Genomic DNA, 9,417 nt, shown 5'->3' on the forward strand with positions numbered 1-9,417 from the left:
ATCGACGACAAAGTGGGTCATTTTTTCGACCGCATTTGTCGCCTCACGACACGACAAATGCGGTCACCTAAGGAATGTAGCCTATGTACAGCTGTTGTAGCTATGGTGAAAGTGATATTTTCGAGCTAAAAATTTAAGTGATTTTATTCTATATTTTGTGAATATTTGAAGTTTGGTTTTTGTTTTAATGAAAGTTTCATTATCAATCTATCTAAATTTGAAATTCTTTGTTTTATTCTGATTCATAGTTTCACATTAAAGATTTGGTGTTGAAATTGAAGTGAAAATAACCTACATAATATTTGGACGATTTGTGACAAAATCAGGAAATTGAAGAAGTTTTGGGCAATAGCCTGTTTTTTCTTTTCCGACTATTGTATTGTTCGCTCTATCTAATAAATAAATAAATGTGACCCACTCTGTCGCTGACCGCATTTGGAGGGTGGTGCAGAAATGAAAATCGACCGCATCTGTCGCCTCATGACACGGGACGAAACTGGGTCTGCTCAGGAATGTGGCAATATATATCGAGATTCTGTTCTCGATACATTGTACTTTATCGATATTGTAGAGCCTTTGACAAGGCAGAAAATCGGTTGTATAAACTGACTTGTGCCTAGTAATTTGAATTTGAATCTTAAATTTATTCTTGTTCATGATGTTGAACTCTATTTTACAATAATTTGATTCAAATTAAAAGAATAAACAAAGTGGACTTGAGACTGTTAATAATGTCGTGATAACATATTATCAACAATAACATAATTTTATGGAAATAGTTGACAGTAAAGTAAGAGTTTCCTAGTCATTATTGTTTCAGTATTTTATATAAAGAGCCGTTTGCATTGTAGGCATTGTAGACAATGATAAGCTAGCTAAACTAAGATAGTTTGAGTTGATTGAGTTTAGTGAATAGAATTGAAACTTAAATCGGTTCCTAATGGAATTCTTCAGGGAATTAGTTTTTTCTTCTTTACAATAAACCAGCAGTACATTGATTATTTCATAAATCATTCGTCTTTTGTGGTTAGAGCTGCTTAGCCTACTGAGATGGGTAGACCTACCGGTATCCAGTAACAGAAGAGAAAAAGCGATTGAGAAATTTCTCAAATGATGAGATTCAATTACTTTTAAATTTAGTTACTGTGCAATAATAAAAAAGTATAAATAAGAAATAGTAGGCCTACAACTTGATAGCCTATGAAAAAATATATTTTCGAATTTAAGAAAAGTGATGTTGTAGGCTATAGTGAGGTCCACGTTATAATGACGGCTTTGTCGAATGATTGACAAGGATACCAAAACCAAACTTGATCAAATACTGTCATTAGGCTATAACATGGACCTCACTATAGGCATAGAGAAACATTAGCGTAAGAAACTTACGCTATTGTTCCTCTATGCTATAGGCTAGGCTACTAGTCTCCCACGTTTATTATTATACCTATAAAACTTTTAGAAGAAAAGAGTGTTATCAAAAACATGTCTTCTGCTGGAAGATAGAGTACCTGTTCAAAATTATCTTATTTTTTTGTCAATTATTTGATCCAATACTGAATTGGCTGTTTGCTTGCTTTACTAAAGCAAAAACGTTTAAAACATACCGGTACAGTACTATTCTTCACCATCCCAGGTTATTTATTTAATACGGTATTTATCACTTTTACAATCTTCTCATAGTCATCTTCATTAATATCATTGAAAACTCATTTTTTCAACTCATAATTCACTATAGAATCCAAATATCATCGTCTAGGCCTACAGCGGAAAAATATTGTGTTTCTGTATCAATTATTTGCAGATGTCAATAAGTTAATTCACCTAAAATGATAGGTATTCTACTTTGAAATGCTTTGAAGAGATTTGAAAAGTACATAAGTCAATGATTTTGAATGATTCTTAAGAACTTATTCAATCATTTCTAAAGTAATTTAATGTAGTTAAGAAGCACAATTTTGCCCACTTGAAGCATTGTAAATCATTTTAGAGTAATTGAAAAGTGATTTTAATCTACTTTGAAATGCTTAAGAGTGATTTAAAAAGTACATAATTCAATAAATTCAAATGATTCTCAAGAACTTATTCAATCATTTGAAAGTGATTTCAAATGATTTTCAAGTAGTTTATAAATCGAAATTTTGCCCACTTAAATCATTGTATAATCATTTAAAAGTAATTTAAAAGTGATTTGAATCTACTTTGAAATGCTTTAAAGTGATTTGAAAAGTACATAAATCGATGATTCTAAATGATTCTGAAGAACTTATTCAATCATTTGAAAGTAATTTATAAATCACAATTTTGCCCACTTGAAGCATTGTAAATCTTTGTACAATCATTTGAAAGTAATTTAAATCTACTTTGAAATGCTCTAAAGTGATGAGAAAAGTAAATAAATCGATGATTCTAAATGATTCTGAAGAACTTATTCAATCATTTGAAAGTGATTTCAAAAGATTTACGAGTAGTTTATAAATCACAATTTTGCCCACTTAAAGCATTGTAAATCATTGCACAATCATTTAAAAAAGCTTGAAAGTGATTTAAAATTACATTTTAAAGTACTTTAAACTGATTATTATGCTGCTTATGGGAACTAGAAGCCATGATAAAAGGCTTGGAAAGTTTACCACCACTCCCCCAGCACTATATAACTTGAGAAACTCGTCCAATTTTAATGTAATGGAGATGAACACATTTTTCAAAAACTTCATCTTCTGAAAACGCATAACGAGCACATTTATTTGGAAGCTTGTTCTCAAGATTTGTTCCACTACTATAAGCCATGATATAAGGCTTGGAAAGTTCACCAACACTCCCCACACAATATAACTTGAGAAACTCGTCCAATTTCAATGTAATGGAGACGAGCACATTTTTTAAAACTGAATATTCAGAAAATGCAAACGAGCACATTTATTTGAAACTTTGTTCTCAAGATTCAATTAACTGGAAGCCATGAAGGCTTGGATGGTTCACCACCACTCCCCCGCGCAATAACTTAAGAAACTCGTCCAATTTCAATGTAATGGAGATGAGCACATTTTTTAAAGACTGCATATTCTAAAAATGCAAACGAGCATATTTAATTAAACCTTGTTCTCAAGATTTGATTAACTGGAAGCCATGATATAAGGCTTGGAATGTTCACCACCACTCCCCCGGCGATATAACCTGAGAAACTCGTTCAATTTCAATGTAATGGAGATGAGCACATTTTTTAAAAACTGAATATTCTGGAAATGCATAACGAGCTCATCCATTCGATACCTTGCTCTTAGATTTCATTAACTAGTAGCTTTGATATAAGGCTTGGAAAGTTCACCACCTCTCCCCCCGCACTATAACTTGAGAATCTCGTCCAATTTTAATGTAATGGAGATGAACAAATTTTACAAAAACTTCATCTTCTGGAAACGCATAACGAGCACATTCATTTTAAAGCTTGTTCTCAAGATTTGTTCCACTACTAAAAGCCAAGATATAAGGCTTGGAAAGTTCACCACCACTCCTCCAACAATATAACTTGAGAAACTCGTGCAATTTCAATGTAATGGAGACGAGCACATTTTTTAAAAACTGAATATTCAGAAAATGCAAAACGAGCACATTTATTTGAAACTTTGTTCTCAAGATTTAATTAACTGGAAGCCATGAAGGCTTGGATGGTTCACCACCACTCCCCCCGCGCAATAACTTAAGAAACTCGTCCAATTTCAATGTAATGGAGATGAGCACATTTTTAAAAAAACTGAATATTCTGAAAATGCATAACGAGCACATTTATGTGAAACCTTTTTCTCAAGATTTAATCAACTGGAAGCCATGATATAATGTTCACCACCACTCCCCCCGCGATATAACCTGTGAAACTCGTCCAATTTCAATGTAATGGTGATGAGCACATTTGTCAAAAACTTCATCTTCTGAAAACGCATAACGGTCACATTTATTTGAAACCTTGTTCTCAAGATTTGTTCCACTACTATAAGCCATGATACAAGGCTTGGAAATTTCACCACCACTCACCAAGCGATATAACTTGAGAAACTCGTCCAATTCTAATGTAATGGAGACGAGCAAATTTTTTAAAAACTGAGAATTCAGAAAATGCATAACGAGCACATTTATTTGAAACCTTGTTCTCAAGATTTAATTAACTGGTAGCCATGAAGGCTTGGATGGTTCACCACCACTCACCCCGCGATATAACTTGAGAAACTTGTCCAATTCCAATGTAATGGAGACGAGCACATTTTCTAAAAACTGAATATTTAGAAAATGCATAACGAGCACATTTATTTGAAACTTTGTTCTCAAGATTTAATTAACTGGAAGCCATGAAGGCTTGGATGGTTCATCACCACTCCCCCCACACAATAACTTAAGAAAGTCGTCTAATTTCAATGTAATGGAGATGAGCACATTTTTTAAAAACTGCATATATTCTCAAAATGTAAAACGAGCATATTTATTTTAAACCTTGTCCTTAAGATTTGATTAACTGGAAGCCATGATATAAGGCTTGGAATGTTCACCACCACTCCCCCCGCGATATAACCTGAGAAACTCGTTCAATTTCAATGTAATGGAGATGAGCACATTTTTTAAAAACTGAATATTCAGAAAATGCATAACGAGCACATTTATTTGAAACCTTGTTCTCAAGATTTTGTTCTGGAAGCCATGAAGGCTTGGATGGTTCATCACCACTCCCCCCACACAATAACTTAAGAAACTCGTCTTATTTCAGAACATTTTTTAAAAACTGAATATTCTGAAAATGAATAACGAGCACATCTATTTGAAACCTTGTTCTCTATATTTGATTAACTGGAAGCCATGAAGGCTTGAATGGTTCATTACCACTCCCCCGCACAATAACTTAAGAAACTCGTCCAATTCCAATGTAATGGAGATGAGAACATTTTTTAAAAACAGAATATTCTGAGATTGCATAACGAGCACATTCATTTGAAACTTGTTCTTTAGATTTGTTCCACTATAAGCCATGATTTAAAGCTTGGAAATTTCACCACCACTCCCTCCGCGCTATAACTTGAGAAACTCGTCTAATTCTAATGTAATGGAGATGAGCACATTCTTTGAAAACTGAATATTCTAAAAATGCATAACGAGCACATTTATGTGAAACCTTGTTCTCAAGATTTGATTACCTGGAAGCCATGAAGGCTTGTATGGTTCATCACCACTCCCCCCACACAATAACTCAAGAAACTCGTCTAATTTCAATGTAATGGAGATGAGCACATTTTTTTGAAACTGCATATATTCTGGAAATGCAAAACGAGCACATTTATTCTAAACCTTGTTCTCAAGATTTGATTAACTGGAAGCCATGATAGAAGGCTTGGAAAGTTCACCACAACTCCCCCCGCGATATAACTTGAGAAACTCGTCTAATTCTAATGTAATGGAGATGAGCACATTCTTTGAAAACTACATCTTCTGAGAACGCATAACGATCACATTTATTTGAAACCTTGTTCTCGAGATTTGTTCCACTACTATAAGCCATGATACAAGACTTGGAAATTTCACCACCACTCCCCAAGACTCCCCGATATAATTTGAGAAACTCGTCCAATTCAATGTAATGGAGATGAGCACATTTATTTAAAACTGGATATTCTGAGAATGCATAACGAGCACATTCATTTGAAACTTGTTCTTTAGATTTGTTCCACTATAAGCCATGATTTAAAGCTTGGAAATTTCACCACCACTCCCTCCGCGCTATAACTTGAGAAACTCGTCTAATTCTAATGTAATGGAGATGAGCACATTCTTTGAAAACTGAATATTCTAAAAATGCATAACGAGCACATTTATGTGAAACCTTGTTCTCAAGATTTGATTACCTGGAAGCCATGAAGGCTTGTATGGTTCATCACCACTCCCCCCACACAATAACTCAAGAAACTCGTCTAATTTCAATGTAATGGAGATGAGCACATTTTTTTAAAACTGCATATATTCTGAAATGCAAAACGAGCACATTTATTCTAAACCTTGTTCTCAAGATTTGATTAACTGGAAGCCATGATAGAAGGCTTGGAAAGTTCACCACAACTCCCCCGCGATATAACTTGAGAAACTCGTCTAATTCTAATGTAATGGAGATGAGCACATTCTTTGAAAACTACATCTTCTGAGAACGCATAACGATCACATTTATTTGAAACCTTGTTCTCGAGATTTGTTCCACTACTATAAGCCATGATACAAGACTTGGAAATTTCACCACCACTCCCCAAGACTCCCCGATATAATTTGAGAAACTCGTCCAATTCAATGTAATGGAGATGAGCACATTTATTTAAAACTGGATATTCTGAGAATGCATAACGAGCACATTTATCTGAAACCTTTTTCTTCAGATTTGTACCACTATAAGCCATAATATAAGGCTTGGAAAGTTCACCACCAATCCCCCCCGCGATATAACTTGAGAAACTTGTACAATTTCAATGTAATGGAGACGAGCACATTTTTTGAAAACTGAATATTCTGAACAAGTATAATGAGCACATCTATTTGAAACCTTGTTCTCAAGATTTGATTAACTGGAAGCCATGAAGTCACGGATGATTCATCACCACTCGCCCCGCACAATAACTAGAGAAACTCGTCCAATTTCAATGTAATGGAGATGAGCACATTTTTTTTAAAACTGCATATTCTGAGAATGCATAACGAGCACATTTTTTTGAAACCTTGTTCTCAAGATTTGATTAACTGGAAGCCATGATATGAGGCTTTGAATGCTCACCACCATTCCACCCGCGCTTTAACTTGAGAAACTTGCCCAATTTCAATGTGATGGAGACGAGCACATTTTTTAAAAACTGAATATTCTGGAAAAGTATAACAAGCACATTTATTTTAAACCTTGTTCTCAAGATTTGATAACCTGGAAGCCATTATATAAGGCTCGGAATGTTCACTACCACTCCCCCAGCGATATAACTTGAGAAACTCGTCCAATTTCAATGTAATGGTGATGAGCAAATTACTCAAAAAAATCATCTTCTCAAAACGCATTACGAGCACATTTATTTTAAACCTTGTTCTAAAGATTTGATCAACTGGAAGCCATGATATAAGGCTCGGAATGTTCACCACCACTCCCCCAGCGATATAACTCGAGAAACTTGTCCAATTTCAATGTAATGGAGATGGGAACATTTTTAAAAACCTGAATTCTCTAAAATGCATAACGAGAACATTTAATTGAAACCTTGTTCTCAAGAATTGATTAACTGGAAGCCATGATAAAAGACTTGGAAAGTTCACCACCACACCCACAGCGAATAACTTGTGAAACTCGTCCAATTTCAATTAAATTGAGATGAGCACATCTTTCAAAAATTTACAGAATTTTCAGTTTTAAAAAAATATGCTCATCTCCATTACATTGAAATTGGACGAGTTTCTCAAGTTATTCGCGGTGTGAGTGATAGTGAACTTTCCAAGTCTTATATCATGGCTTCCAGTTAATCAAAACTTGAGAACAAGGTTTCAAAATAAATGTGCTCGTTAAGCATTTTCAGAATATGCAGTTTTAAAGAAATGTGCTCATTTGCATTACATTGAAATTGGACGAGTTTCTCAAGTTGTATACTTGAGAAACTCGTCCAATTTCAATGTAATGGAGATGAGCACATTTTTTAAAAACTGAATATCCTGAAAATGCATAACGAGCACATCTATTTGATACCTTGTTCTCAAGATTTGATTAACTGGAAGCCATGATATAAGGCTTGGGAAGTTCTCCACCACTCCCCCCGTGCAATAACTTAAAAAACTCGTCCAATTTCAATGTAATGGAGATGAGCACATTTTTTAAAAACTGAATATCCTGAAAATGCATAACGAGTACATTGTTTTGGAACCTTGTTTTAAAAATTTGGACGAGTTTCTCAAGTTATATCATGGGGGGAGTGGTGGAGAACTTTCCAAGCCTTATATCATGTCTTCCAGTTAATCAAATCTTGAGAACAAGGTATCAAATAGATGTGCTCGTTATGTATTCTCAGAATATTCAGTTTCAATGAAATGTGCTCATCTCCATTACATTGAAATTGGACAAGTTTTCTAAGTTATCTCGCGGGGGGAATGGGGAGAAGTTCCCAAGTCTTATATGATGGTTTCCAGTTAATCAAATCTTGAGAACAAGGTTTCAAAAAAATGTGCTCCTTATGCATTTTTAGAATATGCAGTTTTGAAAGAATGTGCTCATCTTCATTACATTAAAATTGGACGAGTTCCTAAAGTTGTATACTTAAGAAACTCGTCCAATTTCAATGTAATGGAGATGAGCACATTTTATTGAAAACTTCATATTTTGAAAATGCTTAACGTGCACATTCATTTGTTACCTTGTTCTCAAGATTGGTTCCAATAGAAGCCATGATATAAGGCTCAGAATGTTCACCACCACTCCCCCCGCACAATAACTTGAGAAACTTGTCCAATTTCAATGTAATGGAGATGAGCACATTTTTTAAAAACTGAATATTCTGAGAATGCATAACGAGCACATCTATTCGATACCTTGTTCTCAAGATTTGATTGACTGGAAGCCATGATATAAGGCTTGGAAAGTTCTCCACCACTTCCCCGCGCAATAACTTGAGAAACTCGTCCAATTTCAATGTAATGGAGATGAGCACATTTTTTTGAAACTGCATATTCTGAAATTGAAAAAGGAGCATATTTATTCTGAAACCTTTTTCTCAAGATTTGATTAACTGGAAGCCATGAAATAAGACTTGGAAAGTTCACCACCACACCCACAGCGAATAACTTGTGAAACTCGTCCAATTTCAATTAAATTGAGATGAGCACATCTTTCAAAAATTTACAGAATTTTCAGTTTTAAAAAAATATGCTCATCTCCATTACATTGAAATTGGACGAGTCTCTCAAGTTATTCGCGGTGGGAGTGTTAGTGAACTTTCCAAGTCTTATATGATGGCTTCCAGTTAATCAAATCTTGAGAACAAGGTTTCAAAAAAATGTGCTCCTTATGCATTTTTAGAATATGCAGTTTTGAAAGAATGTGCTCATCTTCATTACATTAAAATTGGACGAGTTCCTCAAGTTGTATACTTAAGAAACTCGTCCAATTCCAATGTAATGGAGATTAGCACATTTTTAAAAAACTACATATTTTGAAAATTCAATATATGCTTAACGAGCACATTTATTTGATACCTTGTTCTTAAGATTTGTTCCAATAGAAGCCATGATATAAGGCTCGGAATGTTCACCACCACTCCCCCCGCGCTATAACTTGAGAAACTTGTCCAAATTTCAATGTAATGGAGATGAGCACATTTTTTAAATACTGAATATTCTGAAAATGCATAACGAGCTCATCTATTTGATACC

Source organism: Nilaparvata lugens, chromosome 1 (genome assembly GCF_014356525.2).
Source record: "Nilaparvata lugens isolate BPH chromosome 1, ASM1435652v1, whole genome shotgun sequence".
NCBI classification, from domain to species: Eukaryota; Metazoa; Arthropoda; class Insecta; order Hemiptera; family Delphacidae; genus Nilaparvata; species Nilaparvata lugens.